We start from the raw sequence: 25,631 nt of genomic DNA on the forward strand, positions 1-25,631 counted from the left end.
TACTTATAGAAGAAGTTTATAGGGGAAACTTGGAATGCGGTATATAGGAAATCTCTGCACTAGCTTTGCAATTTTTTCCCATACACTTACAACTGTTCTAAACTCAAACACTTACTTAAAATAATTGGCAATGCCTGGTTACGACCCTGGGGTTCTGATTTGATTTGTCTGGTGTGTGTGGACTTCAGAAAGCTGCCCAGGTGATTCTAATATGTCCCCGGCAAACCACCGCTCTCGGGGAAGGATGGTTTTTGCAAATAAGCTGCTTTTTCTTCCCTCTCCTTTGCTTTTTTAATTTTAATAAATGCTCTGACCTTTTCCCTGGTGCAATGGGGACTTCATGATCTTGGTTGTTTGAATACAGCAGTTCCTTAAATGTACAGCCAGTGATACGGAGTTTAGAGAGTGACAGTTCCCATTAAATAAGAAATCTCATCCAAGAAACTTAAAATACCACAAACAGTAAATAGACAAGGCAGAGCAGACTATGCTAAATGTGTCTTCAGTTTAAATCTGTGTATGGTGGGGATGCCTTTACTTTCCTTTCTCTCTGCAGTGCTAGGCCATGTGTACACAGAGGTAGAGCATCCCCTAAGTCAGTGATGGCGAACTCATTATTTTGGTTGATTTTTCTTTGTTAAATGGCATTTAAATATATAAAATAAATATCAAAAATATAAATCTTTGTTTTACTATGGTTGCAAATATCAAAAAATTTCTATATGTGACACGGCACCAGAGTTAAGTTAGGGTTTTTCAAAATGCTGACACGCCGAGCTCAAAAGGTTCGCCATCACTGCCCTAAGTTTTAGGCGCCATGGCTTGGCTTTAATTGGTAGCCTTGTTCTGCGGGGTGTGATTTTGACAAATGAGATAAAAAGCATCACCTGCTGGCAAAGGCAGCATAAAGGTTCAGGAGCTGGAAGCTGAGCCGAGCCATCCCTGTTTTCCTCCTGCAGGGCAGCCAGCAGCAGGGGCTCCTGGGGGTCGTACCTGGTGCTGGAGAGGCCTGGCTTCTACCGACCCCAGCACCCAGACGGTGGACAGACCGAGGCCCAGAGGCGGCGGAGCCCTGCTTCCTCCCCACAGACGGTTGTGGTACTTCATTTGGAAATGGTGAGACTCTATTTTTAGACTTACACTGTTTGCTAAAAACTCTAACAGGGTAGGAAATTGTTTCATGCACATTAAGGTTTGAAAATGATTTATTTCTCCATTTTGCTTCCTCGGAAATAGTTATCAGTAGGAATTCCTACTTTTTAAAGGCCTCTAAGAACATTAAGCAACCAGAACATATTTGTTGATTGGGTCTTACACTTTGCTAGGCACAGGGGAATATTTAAAAAGTTAAAAAATAATAGTGGCCTTTTATTTATTCATCCAAGCAATGCTTAGTTGAGTATATGTCACACACCAGGCATCTGCTAGGTACTAGATATTAAACAAAAACAATTAAGATTCGTCTCCTTTTTCCAGTAGCCCATAGTGCAAGGACTCACTGTCTACATCAGTGGTTCTCAACCAGGGTGATTTTTTGCCCCCAGCAAATATTTGACAATGTCTGGAGAAATATTTGCTGGGCACTACTGGGGAGGGGGGAGTTATGGGATGAAATATTTGATTGGTACTACTGGGGAGGGGGGAGTTATGGGATGAAATATTTGGTTGGCACTACTGGGAAGGGGGGAGTTATGGGATGCCAAGCCAGACGATCTAAGCCACGTGTGTATTGATCATGAGTAGAGGCCAGGGATGCTGCTAAACATTCTCCAATGCGCAGGACAGCCCTCCACAATACAGAATCACAGGCCCAAATGTCCGTGTGCTGAGGTTGAGAAACCCTGAAGCCCCACTGAGTCCTTTGGTAAAAAGAGAACACTCTCTCCAGGTGTGCATGATCCAGGCGAGCGTGAAAGCCCCCTCCTGCCTCCCTCTGCCAGGTGGGGCTGAACAGGGGAGGGCTCTACCTGAGGGTCCTTTGAGGCGGGTACGGTGGCACAGTTCAGAGGAAGGTCAGTGGTGCTGCCATCAGGTTCCGGCAGTTCTAATGGTAACGTCCCAGTCAGGCTGCTCCGGAGAGATCACCTGAGCCTCCTCTTTATTGAGAGCAGCCAAGTGTCTGCTGTCAACCCCCGAAACCCACGGTCCTTTCCAATGATATTACTGAAAGCCAGGGATGCTCTTACAATATAAACATAGCATTTGCACCAAAGTTGAAACTACTATACACATTTTGTATCATGTTACTTTTATTTATGTATTAACTGAGTTTAACTGTAAAGCCTGGCGTTACAACCATGCTGTTCAAGACAGCCACTAGCCACCTGTGACTCCTTAAAATTAATTTGTTGAAATTAAATAAAATTTAAAATTCATTCCTCTGCCACACTAGTCACATTTGAAAGGCTCCCTAGCCTACCGAATTGGATAGCATGGAATTAGAACATTTCTACCCTCACAGTTCCATTGGATAGTACTCTCTTACAAACCATTGCTAAGGAGCCTCACCCATATGCTGTGATTACTAAAAATACCAAAAAAAGAGGCTTGTTTCCTAGCAGCTGAGGCACCAGGGTAAATGCTTTGCATTAATCTCATTATCATTGTCTATTAAAAAGACACAGACATGTTCTGCTGCGGGGACCATCTCTTGTCAGACATGAATTTTGTGAAGGGTAATGGATGCTGGGTAACGTATCAGATGGTTGCAATTGATTTTCCAGAAGGTATAACAATGTCAAATTCTAGTAGATAACCCCTTTAAGGCACTTTGGATCTAAGTCAAGTGTGTATTGTTAAATATTAATTCCATTACGGTATGTCAGCAGGGAATTAAGAGATGTGACCCAAATATATTTCTTTCTAGTAACTGAGTGTACTCGTAATAGAGAAGCAGTGTGTAGTGTACTATATTTCAGCCGAAGATGGGATGGGATGAAGGGAGGCGGGAGGAGCAGAATGACCTAGAGGGCCCTTGCAAAATGCAGAAGTTGTACAGCATAATGTTTGTCAGAGTGGTGGGGTGGGTAGGGAAGGTCTTGCACAGGTATATTTTGAAAAAGTTCCCCGTGTAATTCCATTGTACCCAATCCAGGTGCATATTGTTTGGAGATGAAAAGGAAAATTAGCATATGTCTCCTTTCCATTGCTTGATGGGGAGGGGGTGTGGCTTTACAAAGACACCTGGGCCCCACCTCCAGCTATGATGTCCTACATGTTGGGTGGGCCCAGACACCCACTCAGTTCTCTCTCACTGTCTCTTTTCAAATGATCCACCAGTTGTTCCCATCTACTATTCCCCTTAGGTCATTTAGAATGATCCATCTCGTATAGAACAGCTGCCTCAGGCGTATTTTTCCAATGCCAGGTGTCTCTAGCACACATTTGCAGAGGGTCACAATCTGTTCTCGGATGCATTTTCTGACAAAGCCTGAAATGATGATATTGTGTGCTGCTGATCAGAGGTGTCACGTGCATAGAGGATGCACAGGCCAAACAGGACATTCAGCTGAGGAGATTCAGGGGCCCCTTTTATATTTTTTCTCGAGATGAAGGGTACCCCACTTCCACAGAAAGGTGGGCCAAGTGTATGGGCAGGGCTAAAACTATTCTCCAAAAAGGACACTATGAAGCCCTTGGATAAGCATTTAAGTTGAGAGCTCACAGTGTGGTTATAGGGTGTGGCTCATTTTTGTTAATATTAGGAAGCTGTTAGTTTTGTGAAGCCTAACAGTCCATTCAATGGATAGCTAGCTGTGCTGGTGGGTAGAAAACTTCAACACTGTTCCCCTGAACCCTCCTTTAAACTGGAATTTCATACCATATTTTCAAGGCATATTAGCTCTGATGGACTGTTTTTCATTTTGCTTTTTCTGTTAATGGATTTAGAATAACCCTACTACCTTCTGCGTTTTCTTCATCCCTGGTTTCCAATTTTCTCCTGTTAGAGATTCAGTTTTCCCTATGTTGTGTAAAATGCTGATCACTTGGGATTTTAACAGCATAAGGTGGGACTCGTATCACTGGGGACTATCCAGAACATCAGGTCTTTTTGGTGGCACATTATACAATGTATTACATGGGCAAAAATATCCTACCACTCCCAACAAATGTCCAACCCGAGCTTCCTACTTCTATTTAGAGCGGCAGAATCTGTTGGTTGTGAAGGTGACAAGAAGGGATGAAATTGGGAGGAGACGGGAGCAGGTTGTAAATCAATAATTTAAATTCTATCTCTAAAAAAATCTTTGTGAACGCTTCTCCTATGAGTCTCCCTGTGTCAGAGGCGTGACGTGCCCTACGATTCTGGAAGCCAGGGTTTGTGTTCTCTAGATTATCCAAGTGGGGTGGGGGTGGAAGGGGAATCTTAAAGCATAAATAGTTTTGGCTTAAGAAGTTCACTAATCAACCTAATTGGTTTGGCTCAGTGGATAGAGCGTCGGTCTGTGGACTGAAGGGTCCCGGGTTCGATTCTGGCCAAGGGCACATGCCCGGGTTGTGGGCTCAGTCCCCAGTGGGGGGCGTGCAGGAGGCAGCCAGTCAATGATTCTCTCTCATCATTGATGTTTCTATCTTTCTCTCTCTCTCTCCCTTCCTCTCTGAAATCAATAAAAATATATTTTTTAAAAAAGTTCACTGATCTTTCAGAAATGAAGAAGGAAAGAGGGAGAAAGAACTCTAGAATGGCCCACTGAAGCCTGCATCATTCATTAGTAAATACTAAGTGCCTGTTGTGTACCAGAAACTGTGGTACAGCAAGCATGTCAAACTCGGAGGCTAACACGGGCCACATAAACAAGATTTAAGTTCATGTGGGCTGCAGCCGCAAAAAAAACAAAAGCTTCATTTTCATAGAAACATAGATTTATTTAAATAGAGACATGCTGAATACAAAGGGCTGAAATAAAATGAGTAATATTAACATAAAATAATAGGACATCTTAATAAAAATTAATATATTTTTTTGAACATTAACTTACCAGACACTGAATTAACTGTACAAATTAATAAGCGTAACGCAAATAAACCTATTTTTCTTGTTCTCCGAAAGCGAAATACTTCCTGTTGCGCACACCAAACAAGTCAGTCCAAGACTAATGACTTGGCCATCGGCTGCTAAAATATTCGCTGCTAGTATTAGTGGAGAGAAATGGTGCGCCTGCGCGTAAGGCGCGTAAGGGAAATGAATGCAACACAATTATAGTTATCAGTCATTAGTGAATGTTGTAGTTCGTTATTAATAATTATGTATAACAGGATATTGTAAAAATTAAGTTACAACATTTTTATTAAAACGTTTCTTATATACCGTTAAATTGGCTGGGCCGCAAAAAATATTTGTTGTGGGCCACATGAGGCCTGCGGGCTGTGAGTTTGACATGCTTGATGGTACAGTGTGCTGGTGTGGCATGGTAAAAAAGTTACATATATAGTTTTTGTCCCAGTTCCTGGCACAGAGCTCCAAAACAGTGATGGCGAACCTATGAACTCATTTTTTTTGGTTGATTTTTCTTTGTTAAATGGTATTTAAATATATAAAATAAATATCAAAAATATAAATCTTTGTTTTACTATGGTTGCAAATATCAAAAAATTTCTATATGTGACACGGCACCAGAGTTAAGTTAGGGTTTTTCAAAATGCTGACACGCCGAGCTCAAAAGGTTCGCCATCACTGTCCTAAAATCCTTGGAGTTTCCAGAGACATAGGAGTGTCTCGTGTATTCTAATGAGGTTACTACATGTGGGGCTTGGATAGCTGCAGGATGGGGGCTGGTCACCAGAGAACCTACCATGTGATTAGAGAATGAGAACTATCAGCCCCACTTCCAACTTCCGGGAGAAGGGAGGGGCTACAGGTTGAGTTCACACACCAGTGGCCAGTGATTTGGGAAATCATGCCAACATAACGGAACTTCCATAAACACTGAAGCAGTGAGGCTAAGGGAGCTTTCAGGTTGGTGAACCGGTTGATGTGCTGGGAGGGGGCGCACTCAGAGAGGGCATGGGGGCTCTGTGCCCTCCTGGCCTGTGCATCTCTTTCTTTTGGCTGTTTCTGAGTTGTGTCCTTTATAATAAAGATGTAATAGGAAGTAGGGAGCTATTCTGAGTTCTCTAGTGAATGATTGAACCTGATTGGGAGTTGCAGGAACCTCCAGATTTGTAGTCAACTGGGCGGAAGTGTGAGTCCCGTAGGGACCCCAGTTGTGGCTGGTGACTAAAGTGAGACTGCGCCCTTTTCTGGGTTCTGCTCACCACTCCTCCTCCTTATCTCCTTGTGCCTAAGGGTGGTCACAGTGCCTCAGCTCCTAGCCCTGGATTATTGCCCACAATCCCTGTGATTTTGTCGCACCCTGAGTATGCCTTCGTAAAAAGTTGCTGAGTAAATAGACCCTCTTTGAATTATCCTGACTTATGTGTTCCATCTTATTGAGACCCTGACTAATACAAGCACTGCATTTAAATGTTGGATTGATGCTTGCCAAGTGTATTGATTTTTGTTTTAATATAGTTGATGTTAAGCCAGCCATTTAGCTGCTTATGAAGGTTACCCTATCACTGCTTCTTAGCAATGATAAAATCATATCATAGAATACTTACCTTTGCATTTCCTTTGGCAGGAGAGGATACATTCAATGAGGTAAAGAGAATGGGGAGCTAGCACATCAGTTCTGCTTTATAGCATTTAAAACTGCAATTTCAGTTGCCAAAATGCTCATTACCCACTATGATTCTGGCATTATTACTATATTGCAGGCTTTGAAGATGCATTAATAGCCTGGGATTTATACCAAGATGATACAAGCTGATAAGAGGTTGATAAATGTTGCAAAAAGTCATTGTTATTAACTGTTTTATTGGTGAGCTGGAACAGGATAGTAGCACTCAGATGTTCCATAGTTGTGCCTGAAACATATTTCCTTTTACCATTAACATTTAAGTGTGAGAGAGAGGGGGATCCCAGAAATGGGCTGTGAAGAGAGCACAAAAATGTGTGCTTTTATTTAATTTACAGAGGCTCTGTTCTGGGGAACCATGTCATGAAACTTAGATTTGTTATTGATCTTTTCAACTGATCCCACCCCAGCACTTCCCTTAGAATCTATTATAAGCCAATTTTTCCAAATGATGAATTTCTTATAAAATGATATAAACTTATAAGTCTGTGGCCTTTCGTAGGAGTTACTTTGAGCCTCCTTTCTTCCTTATTTTGCTTCCTGAAGTCATTACTGAAATATAAATTAGGAAGGCCAGACAGGATCATCAAAGACGGCTTCCCATTCATTGATCTGCCGATAAGAGGGAAAGCTTTTCTCAGAAGATGGTGCGTGTTTACATCTCAGGAGAATTGGTGAGAGGCTACTTTCATCCTTAATCGTTAACCTTTAGACATAAAAGCAATTTCAAAGGCCATTTACCCTCCTCGTGCTACAGATGAGGAAATGGACCCAGAGATATTGGAAGACATACCCAAAAATATAACTATTTTGTCAGGGCTGCCATAACCAAGTACCACAGACTGAGTGGCTTAAACAACAGAAATGTATTGCCACCCAGTTCTGAAGGCTAGACGTTCAAAGTCAAGGTGTTGGCAGAGTTGGTTCCTTCTGACGACTGTGAGGGAAAAACCTGTTCTAGGCCTCTCTCCTCGGCTTGTAGATGGCTATCTCCTCCCTTATCTATTGAATATTTCTTACTATTTGAGTATGTGTACAAATGTTCTTTTCTTTAAGTACGCCGCCCATATTGGATTAGGGCCCACCCTACTGACCTCATTTTAACTTGATTAGACCCTAAAGACCCTAAATCCAAGTGAAGTCACATTATAAAGAGTTGAGGGTTGGGACTATAAAATATGAATTTTGGGGAAGACAAGATTCAACTCCTGACAACAGCTGTCTAAACACTGATTAGAATCTTGTTCTCCTGATGCTCTTGTTAGTTTATTTTTGTTTTCTATTACACTATGTGGCTTTTAATATTCTTGTTCCTATTGCCATAGAGAAGACCATTTCCTTTTACACAGAACATTTTAAATGATTCAATTTAGGAGAGCATAAGGTCAAAGTAAATTTAGGGGAATATGGATCCTTATTAATATAGACTAAAAATATTCATCTGGAGGACAAAGATAAACAATAAAGTTCTGATTATCAAATGGCTGATAATGTTGAACCTTTAGAGTTAGAGATGAAGTTCTCCTGGACTTATTCCATAAACCACAGTTTATATTATTACATTGTGATGATAAAGAGTTTGTTCAGTTATTTCTTCATGGACTTGGATCTCTCTGTGCCTGGAAAAAAGGCTTTCAGGGAAGCAAGGTTGACTTCTAGGTGTCCTATAATGAAGCTTTGGCAAAACCATTGCCAATCTTGGCATTTAATTCTCCTAAAATCATTTTGTCCCTGTAGGGATGCTTAAGTATATACAGGTTTTGAAGCAGCCTAATTGGTGCCAGGTATCTTAGGGAAACGTTTGTATATTGGGAAACAGGATAGTTGTTATAATGTACCAAGTGGTCTATTAGAGAAGGTGGATCTAAACAAGACAAATAAGTTTTTGTGTATCCTGTCACTGAGGTCATTGTGGCATGCTCACTCTTGCATTGTTGACACGTTGTATGCGGGAAACGTATTTATACGTTTTACGTTGACTATAAGAAAAATAATTCAGTGTACATTTTATAGTAAATCACAAAGTTTCATTGAAAAAAAATATGTAAAACTAAAGTTATCGTAATTTTACTGAACGTTGCCATTTGCGCAAAAAATTAGCAAAAATGGCCCGCGCCACCTGTTAGCGCGCGATAAAAACTACCCGCAAACAATGTGTTGAAAAGTCTTTGATAAAGGTTAGAACAGAAGAAAAATAATAGGGTGTTGACCCTTTGGTAATGGCCTCCTTCTCCTCATTCTCATATGGTCTGTCATGCTCCTTCTGAAGGAGGGGAACCTGATGATCAGAGAAATAACATGATCAGCTTGAGATCACAAGTGCACTCCCTCCTCGCTCAATGTGCTTTTCACCCAAGACAGCAGCTGTGATGTAGAACTTAGGAACAGGGGACTAAGGGATGATGCTAACTATCTAGTGACATTCACTAGGGGTACATATAAGTTTGGACATGACCTACTTCACCAAGTCATAGAATATGCCTCTTGATCCTTAAAAGAGGTAGTAGTTTCTAGGCTTTAACTCCTGCATCCTTCCCCTCTGCAGTGCTTCCCAAAGCTTATCTTTTCAATCACCAGCCTTTCAATATACACCAAGGAAAAATATTTGTGGTTAAACAAATTTGGAAGATACCACACACTAAATCCCTCTCTTGGCTACTCATTATGCTTATTGGGCTAGTAATGTCTTGCGATGAAGAAGCCATTCAACTTTCTTTAACCAAGTGTTTCCAAAGTCATATGATCATGGAACCATTTGTTCATGTAAAACATGTAAGCTGCAAGCAACACATTTTTAAAAATATATGTAAATATATTATTGATTTTTTTTACAGAGAGGAAGGGAGAGGGACAGAGAGTTAGTAACATCGATGAGAGAGAAACATCTATCAGCTGCCTCCTGCACACCCCCCACTGGGGATGTGCCCACAATCAAGGTACATGCCCTTGACCAGAATCGAACCTGGGACCCTTCAGTCCACAGGCCGATGCTCTATCCACTGAGCCAAACCAGTTAGGGCCAAGCAACACATTTTGAAAAATCTGTCTAAAATTTACGTAAATTGAAAAAATGTATACATTGAAGAAGAATGTAGATCAAATTCATAGATGACAGAGTAAGAGATCTGTAGAGATAGCCCTCTAAAATACTTGAGTAGCAGTCCTTATAATCTCTCATAAAATATTCATTGTGGCTATTAGCAGGGACGGAATAATAAGCTGGACTTGCCAGGCTTTTCACTCATTGGGATCTTTCTTGATTGTAGGGGTATAGATGGCCCGTGTGTGTGTGTGTGTGTGTGTGTGTATACACGTGTGTACGTGCCCTGAATAATCGGATGGCTTAAAAAAGAAAAAAATGTGCTGGGCTAATAATCAGAAGGCTCGATATATTTTTGGCCTTCGACGTAGATTTGTGACGTGACATCTCCACAGTTCCATTCCTTCCCCAGCCAGCGTGGGTGCTTTGCACAGCCCCCATTCCTCTGTCACAAGGCAGGCCTTTAGTGCCAGCAGCCCTCTCTTTCCACTGGGGATCTCAGCAAATACTTGTGAAGATGAAGAGGAGGAGAAGGTTGTCAGGCTGATGACATAATGTCTCAGTGTTTGGGTTGCCCCGGGAGGAGCACAGTGTTTGGTACAAAGAATCATTCTTGAGGGAGGTGTGGGTGGACTGTCTGACCCTCTACAGCACCCATGCAGTGCAGCCCTCTTGCCCATGTAGAATGTTGGTAGTTAGATGCTCTGTAACAAAGACCCTTTAGTTTTAAATAACAGACTCTATCTTGAGCTAGCTTGACAGAAAAGGGAAATATACTGTGAGTATATTTGAGCATATGATAGAATTTACAGTTTGCCCAATCAAATCTTAAAGTTAAAAAATGTGTCAGCTTAAGGGATCTGCCTTTAACTGTCAGCTTCTGTAAGCCTCCGCTCTGACTTTGAGTCAAGTCTACTCTAGCTCATTTAGTTAATGACAGATCTGTTTGTTGAGGAGAATGTGGCAATACCTTGATCTGAAGAAAATTAGGTCCTTTCTCCAGCCCCAGAGGATAAATTGTGACAATCTAAGCCAGGGATGGGGAACCTTTGGTCTGCCAAGGGCCATTTGGATATTTATAACATTATTGTGGGCCATACAAAATTATCAACTTAAAAATTAGCCTGCTGTATTTGGTCAAACATTTAATTAACTCCCCCCTAATGCCTTGGCAGGGCCCGACCACATGATTTCCAGGGCCTCATATGGCTCGAGGGCCAGATGTTCCCCACCCCTGAGCAGTCCTAGTAATCTTTTCCCTTTGTCAGTAATTGGTGTAGCGGTGGCCATGTGACCCAGCACCAATGTAGGAGATGTAAATAAAGGTGGCTGGATATGGGTTCTGGGAAAGCTTTTGTTTTCCCAATAAAAAGAAACAACAGATTTACCTGGCATGGGTGGCTCTTTCTCCTTTTGCTTTTCCTCCTCTTCTCTGGAATTTAGATGCGATGCCTGGGGGTGCAGCAGTCATCCTGTGACCAGGATATGACAAGCACCAGATGAGAGTTGTGTGCTGGGAACAGAGTGTGCAAAGGAGAAGGAGCCAAGGCCCCTCTGTGGTTGAGCTGCCGCACTGACACTGGATTTCACTCCTGATTTGTTCTTAATCGAGAAGAATGATAACTTACCTGTTGAAATCACAGTGCACTGAGATAGGTCATTGTTATTGTCGTTACTTAAAACCAAATTCATTCCTCAGTGAAAACGTTATGTAGTATAAATATAGCTGTCAGGAGCCACTCCCTAGGGATTATAGTGACTGTCCGATTTTTAATGGGGGAGAGGAGAGGGGATGGTTCATGAAATGGTGGCATATTAAAGTGTCTGTGATAACTTCCCTGAAGCTTTGAAATCTCACCACTGCTAGTACACACGTGTCCTACATAGAATTAACCCATTAACAATTTAATTTTACTGGTTTTTATTGATCCCTTATCATCTGCTACATATTTTTCTAGGTGCTGGGCTAGTTTGGAGAACACAGAGATGATGTTGGCTCTCATTAAGTTAACATTCTAAGGAGAAAATAGAAAATAAACCAGAAAAACAAATGGACAGAGTCATTTCAGATAATGAGAAGTTCTATATAAAATGTAAAATGGAGTGTTGTGATAGAGAGTGCTGGGAGGCTGTATGCATGGAAGGTCTAAGAAAATGATATTGCAAATGAAATTTCAATTGTAGAAAGGAGCCAGCTGTGTGAGACCTGAGGGCCCAGCTTTGGGGAGAGAGTGGCCAATGCAGAGGCCCCAGGCAGGAGTGAGCGTGGCCTGCTAGAGACACAGAATGAATCATTGATGCGTGTCCACTGCACGGTGATTTGGGAGGCCACCCAGGCTCATCTCATTGTAGCCGTTCCGGCCGTGGGCATTATGTGTATCTCCAGGCTGCAGACAGCTACAAGTTGTATAAGTGACTTTTCCTATCATCTGCTTCAGCCTGTCAGAACCCAGGGGATGGATGGCTGGGGGAGGGTCCACGTAATAGACTGTGATCAGGGTTACTGATCATCCCCTTTCCTGTGAAAATGGACCTGTCATTCTCAGCCTCGTCCCTAGGCTCCCCAGGGGCTGGCTTCCCTTGGAATGGGGTCAGCCCTATTCTGGAGGGACTGGCAAAGCACTCAGCCATCACACAGCTGCTTCAGGACCACGCTCCAGTCACCCCCACAAGTTAGAGTTGCCTCACTTGATGTGTCTTGCTGGGAAAAGACCAACACAGAGAGGCAGGAAGCCGGGAGGGCTCCTGGCTCTGGCTCCCAGCTTGCCTTAGCTGGTCATACCTGACATCATTTTCAAGTGACACTTATCAGTGAAGCAGTGACTTGAGATCACAGGGCTGAAAGCTTTCTCAAACTTTTTCCTCTTGTGTCTGGCATTACCCAGAACAAAAGTGTTAGAATGAAGGCCACCCTTCCTACTTGAACCCGGGGCAATTAGAACCATTGAAATGATATCTGTGGGCTGTTAGATTTCCTCTGGGGGCCTGTGTGATTGGTGGGGCCCTAGGAATGCAATGATTATTTACTTTAGAAGAATAAGGTGACTTGGAAGTACCCAAACTACCGTTTAGAAACCCCAGTCCAGTTCTCCTAGATCTGGTACAAAATAAATCACAAAATATCAAAGTTAGAAGAAACTTTGGTGATTACTACCCTTCCTATTAGAGATGGAAGAAATATGGAAAAATGACTGGACCAATGTTAATAATCCTATATAATAAAAGCCTAATATGCTAAATGTCCGGTCATCTGATTGGCCGTTCAACCAATCAAAGCATAATATGCTAACGATATGCTAAGGCTGCTCAACTGCTTGCTATGATGTGCACTGACCACCAGGGGGCAGACACTCCAACCGGTAGGTTAGCTTGCTGCTGGGGTCTGGCTGATTGGGACTGAGTGAGGTGGGCCGGACATGCCCTGGAGCCCTCCCAAGCGGGCCAACCTCCCATGTATCTCTCCGGCACCAATCATGCACCGGTGGGGTCCCTCGGCCTGGGCTGCACCCTCTGCATCCCCTTGGGGGATGTCGGAGAGCCGGTTTCGGCCTAATCCCACAGGCCAGGCTGAGGGACCCCATTGGTGCACAAATTCGTGCACTGGGCCTCTAGTACTAAATGAAAAAAGAAGGCTCTTTGAGATCTGCAAGGGTCTTGTGTAGACAATTCCAATATTTTGTTGTAATGTTCTGCTTTGACTTATGGAACAAAGAAAAAAAAATATTTCATGTGTCAACAATGTGTACAGAGTTCTCTGTGCCTCTATCTGGTTTGACTTGCCTGTTCTAAGTAGCAGGCATTCTTTTTCTTATTTCACAGAAATGAATCCATTTAGTTAGTAAGTGACAACACTGAACTCAAGCTTAAGCATTCCAACTTTCATCCAATATAATTTCCAAGTCCATCTCCATTTGTGCTGTCTGAGGGTTGAGGGACATTGCAGAATTAGCCATAATTTAGGTGGGGTAGGACACATAGGTGCCCCGTGGCGGATGTTCTAGGTTGCTGGGAGCTCCAAGGAAAGGATTCTGATTTTCAGCAAACCATCCCCACCTTCACTGACATATGAATTTTTGCCCCTTAGATCTGCTGTATCTGAAGCCCAGGTCCCCTGGTCCTCATATAACTTGATGCCGTCATCTCAATAGCTGCTTCCACTTATTTTAAACTAGGGGCCCAGTGCATGAATTTGTGCACCTTGAAAGGAATTGTGGGCCGCAAAGCTGCAGTGGGCACAGGGGCGGGTCTCAACCCATCCTCTGCACCCTCACCTGTCCCGTCCTGCTGCGGCCCCTGGTCCCCTGTCTGCCAGCAGCCCTGCTCCTGCCACCGCCGCTCCCATGAGCTGACCATGCGGAGCGATTGGGGCCAGTGCCAGCAGCGGGTGCGAGTGGGGTCGGTGCTGTTAGTGGGTGTGAGTGGTGGCTGCTGCTCCGATTGCCCCTCAGGAGCAGGGGGAGGTGGAGAAGCCCTGAAGGGCAATAGGGGACAGCAGTTAATTTGCATATCTCGCTGATTAGCCAATGGGAAGCATAGCGGAGGTACGGTTAATTACCCTTTTTGTCTTTTATTAGATAGGATACTGTCTCCTGGGCATAGTGTGGCACATAAAAGCTCAGTCTGTTAGCAGCAACTGGCTCCAAATCCTGGCTCCACACTTCTTTCGGGGGACCTGATGTATATGACTTAACCTTCCTGGGTCTCAGTTTTGTTTGCTATAAAAGGAGGCTAGCAAGAGTACTTTCCTGGGAAGATGGTTGAGACTAAATGACAGAAAGGATTTATAAGAGTGTGTGCTCAATCAATGTTAGTGGTAGCTACATTGCTCTCGATACAATACAAGGAATTCTGTTATAGGGCTGTTGTCTCCAGCAGTACAGAAAGAATATGTTCATAGTTCATATCATTCATAGGCATCCCAGGGTGAGAAGAATCTGATTCATAGTTATGTCCAGTTTGCTGTTTGACTCCAGAGAATGATCTGTCACAGATCCTGTCCTATATAAGGGTTATCTTCTTATTGTCTGGGTTACTGCCTCCAACAGCAGAAAGCTTAGGCTCACCCACCTGAAAAGCTCAAGTTGACCTGGAAGTCATGCTTCCAAAAGCTCAATAAATCTCTCTGTGTAAGGGTCTCCAGGAGTTGCCAAAGTATCCTTTGTTTCCTTGTTTTTGTCATATGATAGACTGGAAAAAAGTTAATGAACTCCCTCCCATTAGATAGTACATTTGTGCTCAAAGTCTATAGAAGTGCTACTCCTTCAAGTTATACACATCTAAAATACATCCCATGCTTGTTTCATGGTTTCTCAGCAATATTCTGACTTTATTTGATCACTTCCTGTGAGTTTGTCTATTTCCTCATGCAAAGCTGATTCTTTCTCTCTTTCCTCCCCCTCTCCTATTCCTTCTCCTCCCCTCTTTTCCCTTTTCCTCCCCTCTTCTCCCCTCTCACTCTTTCTTCCCACCTTTATACTTTTTGCATATTTAGATCATCTTTCTCTCTCTCTCTAAAGATCTTTCTTTTTTTTTTTCTTTTTTTAAATATATTTTATTGATTTTTTACAGAGAGGAAGGGAGAGGGATAGAGAGTTAGAAACATTGATGAGAGAGAAACATCAATCAGCTGCCTCCTGCATACCCCCTACTGGGGATGTGCTCACAACCAAGGTACATGCCCTTGACCGGAATCGAACCTGGGACCCCCCAGTCTGCAGGCCGACGCTCTATTCACCGAGCCAAACCAGTTAGGGCTCTCTAAAGATCTTTCAATGGCTCAGTGTTTTGTTGCAATGAGTGAGCAAGGTTGGAAAGCAGAGCCAAACTGGGAAGCAACAGCTCAGCCTCAGAGTAAATGTGCTTTGTGCTATTTCCGGCCAGAGCAGACGTGGCCTGGTGGTCTTTGGGGAACAATATCTCTCAGGTAAAAATAAATGACTAAGATTAGAACCAAAAATGACACAAATCCTTTATTTGCAGACAGATCATGAACTGGGAGCCATGTGGAAAGAAGACTAGCTTGGAACTCGGTCAGGATTACATCCTGGGTTTCTTCCAGATTACCCTCCAGCCAGCCATCTGGTCTCAAGTGAGTACCTGTGACTTACAAAACCATTTTTAAAAAGCAACAACAACAACAAATCGGGAGAATAGAATAACAAAACTCTGTGTGTCAGTATTGAGTTCTAGGCAATCCTAACATTTTGACAAGTTCACTTCAGACCTACCTGATTCCTCTTCAATCCCATGTGCCTTCCTCCCACCCCACAGATAAACACTGTCCTGAATTTGCATGCTTTCCTACTTCCGTATACATATGGGTCTTTCAACAGTAGGGACTGTCGTTTTGCATGTTTTGAACCTTTAAATAAATGGAAGCACACTGGGTTTTTCTGAATCTAGCATTAGATTTCAGAAACATAGCTCTGGCCCATTCATTTTAACTGCTATGTAGTGTAATGTTTCATGAACAGACCACTATCTATGTATATTTGTTTTTCTATTGATGAACACTCAGATTGCTTCTTTAAATTTTTATTTTACTTTTCTATTTCAAATGACATACAATGTTATATTAATTTCCAGTATTTCACTTCATGATTACACATTTATATACCCGATCACCCAGATAAGTCTAGTATCGATCTGGCACCATACACAGACATTGCAGTATTATTGACTGTATTCCCTCTGCTGCACATCACAGCTCTGTGGCTATTTTTATAACCGGCAGTTTGTACTTCTTAATCCCTTCACATTTTTAATCCTACCACCAACCTTCTCCGATCTGGCAACCACCAATTTGTTTCTGTTTGTTTGTTCATTTTGGTTTTTAGAATCCACATAAAGTAAAATCATATGGTATTTGTCCCTGTCTGACTTATTTCACTTAGCATAATACCCTCTAGGTCCATTCATGTCACAAGTGATAAGATTTCACTCTTTTTTATGATTAATATTCCATTGTGTGTATGTACCACATCTTTATACATACAGCTATTGATGGACATCTAGTTTGCTTCCATATGTTGGCTATAGTAAACAAAGCTGCTATGAACATACAGGTGCATATATCTTTTTAAATTGGAGTTTTAGATTTATTTGGGTAAATACCCAGAAGTAGAATTACTGGGTCATTTGGTATTTCTACCTTTAATATTTTGAGGGAGCTCCATACTGTTTTCCACAGTGGCCACACCAGTTAACATTCCCACCAACAGTGAGTGCATGGAGGTTCCCTTTTTTCCATTTCCTCACCAACACTTGTTGTTTGTTGATGTATTAGTGATAGCCATTCTGACAGATGTGAGGTGATATCTCACTGTGTTTTTAATTTGCATTTTTCTGATGATTAGTGACATTGAGCATCTTTTCATATGTCTATTGTCCATCTGTATGTCCTCTTTGGAGAAATGTATGTTCGGGTCTTTTTTGGTGTTAAGTTGTATTAGTATCTTAGATACTTTGGATATTAACCTCTTATCATTGGTGGATATTTTTTCCCATTCACTATTTTTAAATATGTTTTTACTACTTTTAGAGAGAGAGGAAGGGAGAGGGATAAAGAGATAGAAACATCAATGAGAGAGAAATATCATCTATTGGCTGTCTCCTGTACACCCCCTACTGGGGATCGAGCCTACCACCCAGACATTTGCCCTGACTGGGAATCAACCAGTGACCACTTGGTTCATGGGTTGGTGCTCAACCACCGAGCCACACCGGCTGTGGTCTTCTCCCATTCAATAGATTGTCATTTCATTTTGTTGATGGATTCCTTCTCTGTGCAAAACTCTTTACTTTAATGTAGTCCCATTTATTTATTTTTTGTTTCCCTGAGGAGACATATAAAAAATTACTAAGAGCAATGTCAAAGATTTTACTGCCTATACATATTTTCTTCTAGGAATATTATGGTGTCAGGTCTGACATTTAAGTCTTTAATCAATTTTGAGTTTATTCTTGTATATGGTATAAGAAAGTGAACCAGTTTCATTCTTTTGTATGTATCTGTCCTGTTTTCCAAACACCAATTATTGAAGAGACTGTCTTTACCCCATTGTATGCCTTGCCACCAATGTTAATTGACCATATAGGCAAGGATTCATTTCTGAGCTCTCTAATGTGTTCTAAAGATCTATATGTTTATTTTTTGTCCATAGCCATGATGTTTTGATTACTATGGCCTTGTAGCATAGTTTGAAAGCATGATACCTCTAATTTTGTTCTTCTTTCTCAAGATTGCTTTGACTATTCAGGGTCTTTTGTGGTTCCATATAAATTTTAGGATTATTTGTTCTAGTTCTGTGAAAAATGCCATTGGTATTTTGATAAGGATTGCATTGAATCTGTAGATCGCTTTGGGTATTATGAATATTTTAATGGTGTTAATTCTTCCTATCCATGAGCATGATATATCTTTCCATTTATTTATATCATCTTCAAGGTCTTTTGTTGATGTCTTGCTGCTTTTCAAGTACAAGTTTTTATCTTCTTGGTTAAATTTATTTTTAGGTATTTTACTCTTTTGATGCAATTGTAAGTTGTTTCCTTAATTTCTCTTTCTGATAGTTTGTTATTGGTATATAAAAATGCAACTTATTTACTAATATTTAATTTGTATTCTGCTATTTTTCTAAAATCATTTATTCTAATAATTTTTATGGAATCTTTGGGGTTCTCAAGATATAGTACCATATCCTCTACAAATTATTATAGTTTTGTCTCTTCCTTTCCAGTTCCGATGCCTTTTTTTCCCTTTTGTCTGATTACTGAGGTTAGGACTTCTAATACTATATTGATTAACAGTGGTGAAAATGGCATCCTTGTTTGCTCCTGATCTTAAAGAAAAAGCTTAAGCTTCCACTGTTGGGTATGATGTTAGCTGTGGGTTTGTCCACACATGGCTTTAATTATGTGTAGGTGCGCTCCCTCTAGCCCCACTTTGCTGAGAGTTTTTATCATAAATGGCTGTTGGATTTTGTCAAATGCTTTTTGCTTTTTAAGCATCCATTGATATGTTCCTATGATTTTTATCTTTCACTTTTTTATGTAGTATATCATGTTCATTGATTTGCATATATTGAACCAACCTTGCAACCTGGGAATAAATCTTTCTTGATCCTACTGAATGATCTTGTTAATCTATTGCTGAGTTTAATTTGCTAATATTTTGAGAATTGTTGCATCTGTGTTCATCAAGGATATTGAGGTAGGCCTGTGTTGCTATAAATTTTCTTCTTAGAACTGCTTTGGTTGTGTCCTTGAGGCTCAGTGGCATTGTATCCATGGTCACCTAAGCTCTAAGGGTGCTCTTATGTGCGTTGTGTGTGCCCTCCTGTTGTAGTTGAAACTTAATTGCTGTTGGCACATCTGTGGGTGGGATTAATCTTCAGGCTGACTGCCTATGAAGATTAGCTGTGACCACAGCAGACAAGCTGTTGTGGAGTGGGGGTGGGGGAGGGGCTGACCCCATGGACCAAGAGTCGCTTTAGCAGGCTTCTAATGCCAGCTGAGTCTGCCCTCGGCGTGGGTCATTTGTGGAGTTGGTTGGGTGGTGCTCTTGTGTGATCTGAAGGTGGCCACTGGGTATGTTGATGCTGGAGCCTCTTGGGAGGGGCTCCAGTGCAGGCCAAGGGTAGCCATTGTTTGTGCCTGGCTTGGAACCACCTAGTGGGAACTACAAAATGATCTATAATTCGTTACCACTTCTTCTAGGTTTGGAGGCACTTGGAGAGGCTATGCTACGAACTGAGGCCAGTTGTCATTAGTGCCCTGGTTAGAGTCTTTCTGTGGCTGCCACTTGTGCTGAGCTTGTGGCTTCTTAGTCGAAGCTACATTCCCAACCAACACTGGCCACAGTTTATGGAGTCGTGGGGCCACCTGATGGAAGTAGCTATGGAAGTTGAGACTGGTCGCCGCTTGTTCTGGGCTTGGGGAGACTCAGCAAGACGCAAGGGCAAGCAGAGGCTGGCAGCTGCTTTTTTGGTGTTGTGGCCTTTTGAGAGACTTTTGGAAAGTTTTCAGCCCGAGCAAAGGCAGGCCACGTGTATGGAAAAGCCACTGGAAGTGGCTTGGGCCTCTAGTGAGAGTTGGTGGGGCAAGGCCTCGGGGACTCACCAGGGCAGGGTGAACAGTGTTAAGCCAGTTAATGGGGAATTGAGATTTGGTGCCCGGCTGCACTTGTCAGCTTGGTGAGGGTAAAGCTCAACAAAGGAGCCCTGGCACCTGCCAATGCTTCTATCCCAGAGAGAGCAGCCCTGACCCAGGCCTCTCCAGTCAGCTGTGCCCTGAAGCAGTCATTTCAGTCCTCCCTGTATGTCCCTGGTGCTTTTCCAGGTGCTGCATCTGAGCTATAGCATCTAAACCTGGGAGGGAGGGAAGGAGGGAGGGAGAGAGAGGGTGTGCAGGCCCCTCAAGAGAAACACCTGGGACTCCAGCAGCCCTCTATCACTGGGATGTAACCCCTGCTGATTTTCACAGCCATATGTTATGGCGGATTCCCCTTCCTGGCACTGGTGCCCCAGGTTGGGGAGCAGGGTCTGGGGTCCCTTACTGCTTAGGGGGACGTCCACAGCTGAGATATCTCTCCCAATTCTTAATCACCACACTGTGGGCATGGGACCTGCCTATGCTGTGTCTCTGAGACCTCCCACCGGTCTCTTTGTGGCTTCTTCTTTACATCCTTAGTTACAGGACTTCTGTTCAGCTAGTCTTCAGGTGGTTCTGCATGATGGTTGCTCTGTAATTTAGTTGTAATTTTGATGTTGGAGATGAGCATAGCATTTACTCTACCATCCTGACTGGAAGTGCTAGATTGCTTTTAATTTTGCATTATTTAACCAATGCTTCAATGAATCTTCTTATATATTTCCTATACTAACATACAAAAGCTTCTCTAAATAACATTTCCAAAAAGTTTTATCTACACCCACAGTTAAACATACATTTTATATGGAAGCCCAGCACATACATGTGCTGCATTTGTCTGTGTGTGTATACACATATATGTGGACTGAAAGTTTCTCAAAATAAAGCTCACCCTTATTTTCTATTCAGTTATAATCCAGTTTAACCCAATCTATTTCACATCCCCCAAAAATATGCTGGTTGCAATTTACCAAAGTGATTTCATGACCCAATGATGCATCTCCATTAAGAATTTAAAAAATTATCCTGGGGACATATATCTAGACATGGAATTAGAGGGTTATAGGTTATACCCATATTTTCAAACTGAAGAGTTTATGTCTTATGAGTTCCTTTTATACATTTAAATGGGTATTTGTATTTCGCTAGAATTCTATGTGTTTCTAGAAGAAGGCTTTTATTTAATATGTCATGTGGATAGAAATGGAAATCCTATTTTAAACTTACTGAGCTTCAATTTTTTTCCTCTGTCACAAGAAGCCAAAACCAAACAAAAGCACTGGACTCTAGTATTTTTGCAAAGGGCTTTCCTAGGGAGGACTTCTGGGTCGGCTACAGTGTATCTAAGTCCTGTGGGGTGCGGGCTGGTGTTGGGACAGGAAAGGGGAGAATGAGTAGTTGGAATTCTGGGCTTTCACCTCCGTCCTTCCTTCTTCAAGGTGCCCATTTTAATATTTATCCATTGTGTTTCTATTAGATTAAATGGAAAAGGGGGTGTGCAGCTTGTAAATATTTATAAGCTCTGGGTTCAGATGTTCTCCAAGATGCTTTCTAGACCTAAACTTGGATGAAAAGAACTGAAGTCTCTGGACCGTATAAAATTGCATCCAGACTTGAAGAACATGACAGCTTAGGGTGCCGGGCTTTGGCGAACGATATTGGTCCACCTGAGAGTCAGCCTATACCTCCTGCCACTAAAGGACTTAACTGCTAGGGTGCTTTTAGAGTCCGGAAGGGCAATGAATTGGGGACAGGCTCAGGGTTACCACTTTGGGGATTATATTCTGTCATTTGGGCTTCATCCACATGAGGCTGCTTTAAATTTTATTTTTGTTTTCATTGTGGTTGTATTCTGTGAATAAGGGCCTAATATAATTTTTTCTGTGCTCCATTTCTGCCCCATGTACTGTTCTGCAGGCTCATTTTCTCAGCAGGGTATACATACAGTTAAACCATTATATTCACAGACGACATTTTATTATCATTTTAATGAAAATATTTAGCTCCTCACGGGTTTATTTTTGCCTTCTCAAATAGAGTAAGAGATTAAAGATCTGGTAGTAACTTGGTAGTAAAGTGATTTGGGGATGGGCATATGTTAACTAATTTATACAGAGTGGTGGAGCCCTTTCCTAAAACGCCTGCTTTTTCTCTTGCTCTCTCCACCTCCCTGGACCCAGATGACTGCTTCCTCTCTGATCCCAGCCCCTCCCCGCAATTTGTCCTGCTTGCATTTCATCTTCCTTAATCACTGTTTTCATCACATCACTCGCGTGCTCAGAAACCCTCCAGCGTTCTTTATTTCCCACCACATCAAATCCAAAAGGGCTGCCTGTTTTCAAAGCTCCTAATCGATTCTCTCCTTAAGACTCGAGCTTTATTTCCTTTGCCAGATGTGGTTCTGGTTCCTGGGGTTTAGAGATAATGGAATTTTTGTACACCAGAAGAATATAAAAACTTGCAATCTGCATCGTTTTTCTGAAGCACAATTGAGCCTGGTTGCCTTAAACAAAAGCACACATCAGCAGTGATTGCTACACCCCTCCCCCCATCCAGGCCACATAAGTGAGACTGAGGCCTCTGGGGACAGTGGTGGAGCAAAGCCAGCTGTTTATACCCTACCCTTTCTCCAGATACTGGGCGATTAGGCTCTGAGAAAAGTGACTTTATTCCCTGGAATGGTTTGTGAAAAGCTCTGCCATTTTGACAAGATAGGCAGAATGCAAGCACTTTAGATGGCAAGTATGCGATACAGTAAATTTCAAACCAGGAAGGGCTGGTTCAAGAACTTGGAAAAGCGTTACACACTGCAGAAGGCAGAACTCCACAGGCCGCAGGGTCCCAGAGAAGATGCTGGTGGGGATGGTAAGGGAGACTCGGGAGAAGCCTTATCTATTGGGGTAGGTGTGTAACATCTGTGAATGTTGTCTTTCTACTTTTTGTCTGTTGGGGTTGTGGGTGTGTTTATCATTTACTTTGTTGTTCTAGAAACTATTTCAGTAAGTCCTGGCTCTTCCACCGAGTAGCAGTATGAGTTGGGGTCAAGTTTCTTTTTCCATAAAGTGAAGGCACTACTAGTACATAGAGCAGTAATGGCGAACCTATGACACGCGTGTCAGAGGTGACACGCAAACTTATTTTTTTGGTTGATTTTTCTTTGTTAAATGGCATTTACATATATAAAATAAATATCAAAAATATAAGTCTTTGTTTTACTATGGTTGCAAATATCAAAAAATTTCTATATGTGACACGGCACCAGAGTTAAGTTAGGGTTTTTCAAAATGCTGACACGCCGAGCTCAAAAGGTTCGCCATCACTGACATAGAGTGTGGGTTGTTAGGGTTAAATGAGATACACATTGACAGAGCACAGAACATTGCCCAAGACAAAAATATTAGCTATTATCCCTATCATCATAATTATTACAAGTATGCTTAAGGTCCTCTTCATGTGAACAGCTGTTAAAATCCCACATTCTCTCCAAATACCTTCAGGTCAGTTCAGTTTAGCTAGCATTTACCGAGTGCTCATTATGTACCAGGCACTGATGTGACACTGATGATACTATAAGTAAGGCATTGACCTTGCCCTTGAGCAGCTTACTTCTAGTGGGGACAACAGACTTATAAGTAGATTACTGCAGTGTAAGGCTGGGCTGTCTGATACAGTCACCACTAGCCAAGTGTGACTATTGAGTACTTGAAATGGGGCTAGTCTGAATTGAGATGTGCTCTGCGTGTAAAGGACACAATGGATTTTGAAGACTTGATATGATAAAAACTGTAAAATAATGAATTTTTAGTATGGTATTGATTTCCTGTTGAAATAACATTCTGAATATGCTGGATTGAGTAAAACACATAATTAAAATTTCTTTCACCTGCTAATTTTTAATTAAAAAAAAACTTGCAATGGGCCCAGCCAGTGTGGCTCAGCAGTTGAGCATCAACTCATGAGCCAGGAGGTCACGGTTCAATTCTCAGTCAGGGCACATGCCCGAGTTTCGGGCTCAATCTCCAGTGTGGGGCATGCAGGAGGCAGCCAATGAATGATTCTCTCTCATCATTGATATTTCTCTCTCTCTCTCTCCCTCTCCCTTCCTCTCTCTGAAATCAATAACAACATATTTAATAATAATAAAAAACTTTGCTGCTAGGAATTTAAATGTATGTGGCTCCTGTTATATTTCTATTGGACAGAACTGGTCTAAGGTGATACAGTGGAGGTTGAACCAAGGTGCTATGGGAAGGGAGAGAGGCGCATGTCGTGCAGCCTGGAGGTTGAAGGAAGGCTGCCTGGGAGAGCAGATACATCTTGAGCTGAGTCTCCCAGGACAAGCAGAGGTTATTCAGGCAGCGACAAACCGAAAGGGCCTTCCAGACTGAGGTCACAGGAAAGGCACAGAAGATGGGAATGTTGAAAGCTGCTGGTTGTTGCAGAACATAAAATATTGTGAGCTGGGAACTGGAAGAAGATGAAACTACCAGAGAAGTGGTATTTAACATCCAGTTGTCATTAAATGCTCTGGTTCTTGTCTTATGAATGAGGTCTGGTTCTGTTTCCACTGATTATTGGTGTGAAGTTTTGGATGATCAGCTGTTGAAAGCTGGAAGCTTATGTCTGCACAAGAAGAGTACTATCCTGGAGGATGGGACTAATGTGCATATGCTACTCAGAAGGCAGAATGCCATTTCCTTTCTGCAGATAGTCCCAACGAGTGGGTAGGCAGCCAAAAATTGCTGACTAGAGTAATGGGTGAGAATCATACAGGACAGTGAGAGATTTGGTATGTTCTGATTCATTTGGGTTCAAGGAGAATATACCTGACTACATCACACTCATTTGACTGTCAGTGGCTTTCAGTGGGATTCCTGCCCCCACCCCAAATTCCCATCAATAAGGAATAGAACCATCCATCAGACTATATTAATTTGAGGCTCATTATACCCATTTGATCACAAATCACACTCAGGTCTTCTGCCTTTTATAGGTTGTTATTAAATGGATATTTAGTAGGTTGTGCAAGAGTAGGTGGAGGAGGAATGGCTAAAGGAGACTCCAACAACGTAAGTGGATGGAGAAGTGGAGAGTTAGAGGGCACCTTCCATGCCTGCATCTCACTTTTGAATGTACATGAGAATCTTGTGAGAATACCCATTATGATCATGATGTCCAGGGGTGGAAGCAATAATCTGCATTTGCATCAAGCTCCCAGGTGATGTAAAAGCCACTGGTCCATGGACCTCACTTTGAGTTGCAAGGTCTTGGAGTCCATTTAGTACAATCCTTTACCACAGGGACACATGTGAATTGTCAACAGCACTTTGCAAAAACTATCTTTTGTAAACATGTTTCATACAATATTCTTTAGCTACACTAGAGGCCTGGTGCACTAAATTTGTGCACGGGGGAGGGGGAGTGTCCCCTCAGCCCAGCCTGCACCCTCTCCAATCTGGGACCCCTCAGGGGATGTCCAAATGCCGGTTTAGGCCCAATCCCAGGATTGGGCCTAAACCGGCAGTTGGACATCCTTCTCACAATCCTGGGCTGCTGGCTCCTAATCGCTCACCTGCCTGCCTGCATGGTCGCCTCTAACTATTCCCCCCTGCTGGCCTGATCGCCCCTAACTACCCCCCGCTGCTGGCCAGGTTGCCACCAACTTCCCCTCCACTGGCCTAGTCGCCCCTCACTGGCCCTCCTGTCAGCCTAATCACCCCCAATTGCCCCCCTGCCGGCCTGATCGCCCCCAACTGCACTCCCCA

At 42.5% G+C, this 25,631-nt stretch overlaps 1 long non-coding RNA gene across 1 annotated transcript in view; it reads left to right on the forward strand.

The window, feature by feature from the left end:
• LOC102250854 overlaps positions 1-25,631 on the forward strand; it is a 55,956-nt gene that overhangs the window by 19,321 nt on the left and 11,004 nt on the right. Inside the window, exons 4-5 of the long non-coding RNA XR_314065.2 lie at positions 960-1,116; positions 15,697-15,805. This is a non-coding gene — a long non-coding RNA (uncharacterized LOC102250854). The remainder of the gene's footprint in view (positions 1-959; positions 1,117-15,696; positions 15,806-25,631) is intronic.

This window comes from Myotis brandtii, unplaced genomic scaffold (assembly GCF_000412655.1).
Source record: "Myotis brandtii unplaced genomic scaffold, ASM41265v1 scaffold44, whole genome shotgun sequence".
NCBI classification, from domain to species: Eukaryota; Metazoa; Chordata; class Mammalia; order Chiroptera; family Vespertilionidae; genus Myotis; species Myotis brandtii.